Genomic DNA, 6,009 nt, shown 5'->3' on the forward strand with positions numbered 1-6,009 from the left:
TTCATTAAAAATTCAAAAATAAAAAAAAATATCTTTCCCTTTTTCTCTCTCATCAAATTCGAAAATTTGAGTTGACTTTTTCAAAATTTTTTAAAATCAAGTTGTTTCTTATGAGTCAAATCAAATTTTCAATTTGAAAATCTTATCTTTTTCAAAATCTTTTTCAAAAATCAAATCTTTTCCAAACTTCTTAGTTATTTTCGAAAATTCTAAAAATATTTTTCAAAAATCTTTTTCTTATTTTTATATCAAATTTTTGAAAATAACAATAACAATTAATGTTTTGATTCAAAAATTTCAAGTTTGTTACTTGCTTGTTAAGAAAGATTCAAACTTTGAGTTCTAGAATCATATCTTGTGATTTCTTGTGAATCAAGTCATTAATTGTGATTTTAAAAATCAAATCTTTTTCAAAACTAATTTCAATCATATCTTTTCAAAATATCTTCTTATCTTATCTTTTTCAAAATTTGATTTCAAAATATCTTTTCTAACTTCCTAACTTCTTATCTTTTCAAAACTTGTTTCAACTAACTAACTAACTTTTTGTGTGTTTCTTATCTTTTTCAAAACTACCTAACTAACTCTCTCTCTCTCATTTTCGAAAATCCCTTCCTTCTTTTTCAAAATTTCTTTTTAATTAACTATTATTTTAATTTTTAAATCTAAATTTTCAAAAAACTACTAACATTTTTCAAAAACTATTTTCAAAAATCACTAACTCTTTTTCAAAAATTATTTTCGAAAATTCCTTCTCTCTCATCTCCTTCTATTTATTTATTCATCTACTAACATCTCTCCCTCACCCACCAAAAATCCGAACCCTCTCTCTCTTTCTGAGTTCAGATTTTTCTCTTCTTCTTTTCTTCTACTAACAATAAGGAACCTCTTTACTGTGACATAGAGGATTCCTCTTCTTTTCTTTTTCTCTCCTCTTTCTTATGAGCAGGGACAGAGAAAAAGGCATTCTTGTTGAAGCTGATCCAAAACCTGAAAGGACTCTGAAGAGGAAATTAAGAGAAGCTAAATTACAACAATCCAGAGACAACTTGATTGAAAATTTCGAACAAGTAAAGGAGATGGCAGCCGAACCCAACAACAATGCAAGGAGAATGCTTGGTGACTTTACTGCACCTAATTCCAATTTACATGGAAGAAGCATCTCCATTCCTGCCATTGGAGCAAACAACTTTGAGCTAAAACCTCAATTAGTTTCTCTGATGCAGCAGAACTGCAAGTTTCATGGACTTCCATCTGAAGATCCTTTTCAGTTCTTAACTGAATTCTTGCAGATATGTGATACTGTTAAGACTAATGGAGTAGATCCTGAAGTCTACAGGCTCATGCTTTTCCCTTTTGCTGTAAGAGACAGAGCTAGAATATGGTTGGATTCTCAACCTAAAGACAGCCTGAACTCTTGGGATAAGTTGGTCAAGGCTTTCTTAGCCAAGTTCTTTCCTCCTCAAAAGCTGAGTAAGCTTAGAGTGGATGTTCAAACCTTTAGACAGAAGGAAGGTGAATCCCTCTACGAAGCTTGGGAGAGATACAAAGGACTGACCAAAAAGTGTCCTTCTGACATGCTTTCAGAATGGACCATCCTAGATATATTCTATGATGGTCTGTCTGAGTTATCTAAGATGTCATTGGACACCTCTGCAGGTGGATCCATTCACCTAAAGAAAACGCCTGCAGAAGCTCAAGAACTCATTGACATGGTTGCAAATAACCAGTTCATATACACTTCGGAAAGGAATCCTATGAATAATGGGACGCCTATGAAGAAGGGAGTTCTTGAGGTTGATACTCTGAATGCCATATTGGCTCAGAACAAAATATTGACTCAGCAAGTCAATATGATTTCTCAGAGTCTGAATGGAATGCGAGCTGCATCCAACAGTACTCAAGAGGCATCTTCTGAAGAAGAAGCTTATGATCCTGAGAACCCTGCAATAGCAGAGGTAAATTACTTAGGTGAACCTTATGGAAACACCTATAACTCATCATGGAGAAATCATCCAAATTTCTCATGGAAGGATCAAAAGCCTCAACAAGGCTTTAATAATGGTGGAAGAAACAGGTTTAACAATAATAAACCTTTTCCATCATCCACTCAGCAACAGATAGAAAACTCTGAACAAATTACTCCTAATTTAACAAACCTACTCTCTGATCTATCTAAGGCCACTGTAAGTTTCATGAATGAAATAAGATCTTCCATTAGAAATCTGGAAATACAAGTGGGCCAGCTGAGTAAAAGGATCACTGAAATCCCTCCTAGTACTCTCCCAAGCAATACAGAAGAGAATCCAAAAGGAGAGTGCAAGGACATTGACATAACCAAAATGGCCGAACCTGTAAGGGAAGGAGAGGACGTGAATCCTAAGGAGGAAGACCTCCTGGGACGTCCAGTGATCAATAAGGAGCTTCCCTCTGAGGAACCAAAGGACTCTGAGGCTCATCTAGAGACCATAGAGATTCCATTGAACCTCCTTATGCCCTTCATGAACTCTGATGAGTATTCCTCTTCTGAAGAGAATGAGGATGTTACTGAAGAGCAAACTGCCAAGTTTCTTGGTGCAATCATGAAGCTGAATGCCAAATTATTTGGCATTGATACTTGGGAAGTTGAACCTCCCTTGTTCATCAATGAACTAAGTGATCTGGATCAACTGACATTATCTCAGAAGAAACAAGATCCTGGAAAGTTTATAATATCTTGTACCATAGGCACCATGATTTTTAAGGCTCTGTGTGACCTTGGTTCAGGAATAAACCTCATGCCCCTCTCTGTAATAGAGAAACTGGGAATCTATGGGGTGCAAGCTGCTAAAATCTCATTAGATATGGCAGACAATTCAAGAAAACAGGCTTATGGATAAGTAGAGGACGTGTTAGTAAAGGTTGAGGGCCTTTACATCCCTGCTGATTTCATAGTCCTGGATACTGGAAAGGAAGAGGATGAATCCATTATCCTAGGAAGACCTTTCCTGGCCACAGCAAGAGCTGTGATTGATGTTGACAGAGGAGAATTAGTCCTCCAAATGAATGAGGACTCCCTTGTGTTTAAAACTCAAGGATCTCTCTCTGCAACCATGGAGAGGAAGCATGAAAAGCTTCTCTCAAAGCAGAGTCAATCAAAGCCTCCACAGTCAAACTCTAAGTTTGGTATTGGGAGGCCACAACTAAATTCTAAGTTTGGTGTTGAACTCCCATATCCAAACTCTAAGTTTGGTGTTGGGGAGTCTCAACAAAGCTCTACACACCTGTGAGGCTCCATGAAGAGCCCACTGTCAAGCTATTGACATTAAAGAAGCGCTTGTTGGGAGGCAACCCAATGTTTATTTATCTAATTTTTATTTTCATTGTTTTTCATGTTTTTATAGGTTCATGATCATGTGGAGTCACAAAATAAATAGAAAAATTGAAAACAGAATCAAAAACAGCAGAAGAAAAATCACACCCTGGAGGAGCATCTGTCTGGCGTTCAGCGCCAGAACAGAGCATGGTTCTGGCGCTGAACGCCCAAAATGGGCAGCTTCTGGGTGCTGAACACCAGAACAGGCATGGTTCTGGCGTTCAACGCCAGAAATGGCACACAAATGGGCGTTGAACGCCCAAAATGGCCACCAACCTGGCACTGAACACCCAGAGTTGTGTGCAAAGGCATTTTTACATGCCTAATGGGTGCAGGGATGTAAATCCTTGAACACCTCAGGATCCGTGGACTCCACAGGATCCACTCAGGGTCTATGAACCCCACAGGATCCACTCAGGATCTGTGGACCCCACAGGATCCCCACCTACCTCTACTCACTTCTTCTCACCACTCTCTTTCACACAACCCCATAAACACTCTTCCCCAAAAACCCTTCACCAATCACCTCAAACACTCTTCCCCATAAACCTACCTCATAAACTCCACCTACCTTCAAAATTCAAAACCAATTTACCACCCAAACCCACCCATATGGCCGAAACCTTTCCCCCCTCCCTTCCCTATATAAAGCCCTCCATTCTTCATCAAATTCACACAACACACCCCTCTACACCCTTCTTGGCCGAAACACTTTCCACTCTCCCTCTCCTCCATTTCTTCTTCTTCTTCATCTATTCTTTCTTTTATTGCTCGAGGGTGAGCAAAATTCTAAGTTTGGTGTGGTAAAAGCATAAGCTTTTTGTTTTTCCATTACCATTGAGGGCACCTAAGACCGGAGAATCCTCTAGAAAGGGGAAAGAGAAGATAAAAGCTTCCACATCCGAGTCATGGGAGATGGAAAGGTTCATCTCCAAAGCCCATCAAGACCACTTCTATGATGTTGTGGCTAAGAAGAAGGTGATCCCTGAGGTCCCTTTCAAACTCAAAAGAAATGAGTATCCGGAGATCCGACATGAAATTCAAAGAAGAGGTTGGGAAGTTCTAACAAACCCCATCCAACAAGTCGGCATCCTAATGGTTCAAGAGTTCTATGCCAATGCATGGATCACCAAGAACCATGATCAAAGTAAGAACCTGGATCCAAAGAACTATGTTACAATGGTTCGGGGGAAATACTTAGATTTTAGTCCGGAAAATATAAGGTTGGCGTTCAACTTGCCCATGATGCAAGGAGATGAACGCCTCTACACTAGAAGGGTTAACTTTAATCAAAGGTTGGACCAAGTCCTTATGGACATATGTGTAGAAGGAGCTCAATGGAAGATTGACTCCAAAGGCAAACCGGTTCAACTAAGAAGATTGGACCTCAAGCCTGTGGCTAGAGGATGGTTGGAGTTCATTCAATGCTCAATCATTCCCAGTAGCAACCGGTCTGAAGTTACTATAGACCGGGCCATCATGATCCATAGCATCATGATTGGAGAAGAGGTGGAAGTTCATGAGATTATACCTCAAGAACTCTACAAGGTGGCTGACAAGTCCTCCACTATGGCAAGGTTAGCCTTTCCTCACCTCATCTGCCACCTATGCAATTCGGCTGGGATTGACATAGAGGGAGATATCCTCATCAAAGAGGACAAGCCCATCACTAAGAAAAAGATGGAGCAAGCAAGAGAGCCCATTCATGGAGCTCAAGAGGCGTATGAAGCTCATCACCATGAGATCCCGGAAATGCCTCAAATGCATTTTTCTCCACAAAACTATTGGGAGCAAATCAACATTATCTATGTTTGTGTCTTCATTACATAATCATTAGTAGTTAGTAACTATGTCTTAAAGTTATGAATGTCCTATGAATCCATCACCTCTCTTAAATGAAAAATGTTTTAATTCAAAAGAACAAGAAGTACATGAGTTTCAAATTTATCCTTGAACTTAGCTTAATTATATTGATGTGGTGACAATGCTTCTTGTTTTCTGAATGTATGCTTGAACAGTGCATATGTCTTTTGAAGTTATTGTTTAAGAATGTTAAATATGTTGGCTCTTGAAAGAATGATGACTAGGAGACATGTTATTTGATAATCTGAAAAATCATAAAAATGATTCTTGAAGCAAGAAAAAGCAGCAAAGAACAAAGCTTGCAGAAAAAAAAAATATAATAGGCGAAAATAATAGAAAGAAAAAGAAAAAGCAAGCAGAAAAAGCCAAAAGCTCTTAAAACCAAGAGGCAAGAGAAAAAAGCCAATAACCCTTAAAACCAAAAGGCAAGGGTAAATAAAAAGGATCCCAAGGCTTTGAGCATCAGTGGATAGGAGGGCCTAAAGGAATAAAATCCTGGTCTAAGCGGCTAAACCAAGCTGTCCCTAACCATGTGCTTGTGGCGTGTAGGTGTCAAGTGAAAACTTGAGACTGAGCGGTTAAAATCAAGGTCCAAAGCAAAAAAAAGAGTGTGCTTAAGAACCCTGGACACCTCTAATTGGGGACTTTAGCAAAGCTGAGTCACAATCTGAAAAGGTTCACCCAATTATGTGTCTGTGGCATTTATGTATCCGGTCGTAATACTGGAAAACAAAGTGCTTAGGGCCACGACCAAGACTCATAAAAAAAGCTGTGTTCAAGAATCATCATAC

General features: G+C 38.9%; 1 non-coding gene across 1 annotated transcript; it reads right to left on the minus strand.

The window, feature by feature from the left end:
- Positions 1-1,475: 1,475 nt before the first annotated feature.
- Positions 1,476-1,583, minus strand: LOC112732046 (small nucleolar RNA R71). Its single transcript, XR_003167787.1, has one exon. It is a non-coding gene; the product is annotated as a small nucleolar RNA R71 (small nucleolar RNA).
- Between the last annotated feature and the right edge of the window lie 4,426 nt (positions 1,584-6,009).

Source organism: Arachis hypogaea, chromosome 12 (assembly GCF_003086295.3).
Source record: "Arachis hypogaea cultivar Tifrunner chromosome 12, arahy.Tifrunner.gnm2.J5K5, whole genome shotgun sequence".
NCBI lineage: Eukaryota > Viridiplantae > Streptophyta > Magnoliopsida > Fabales > Fabaceae > Arachis > Arachis hypogaea.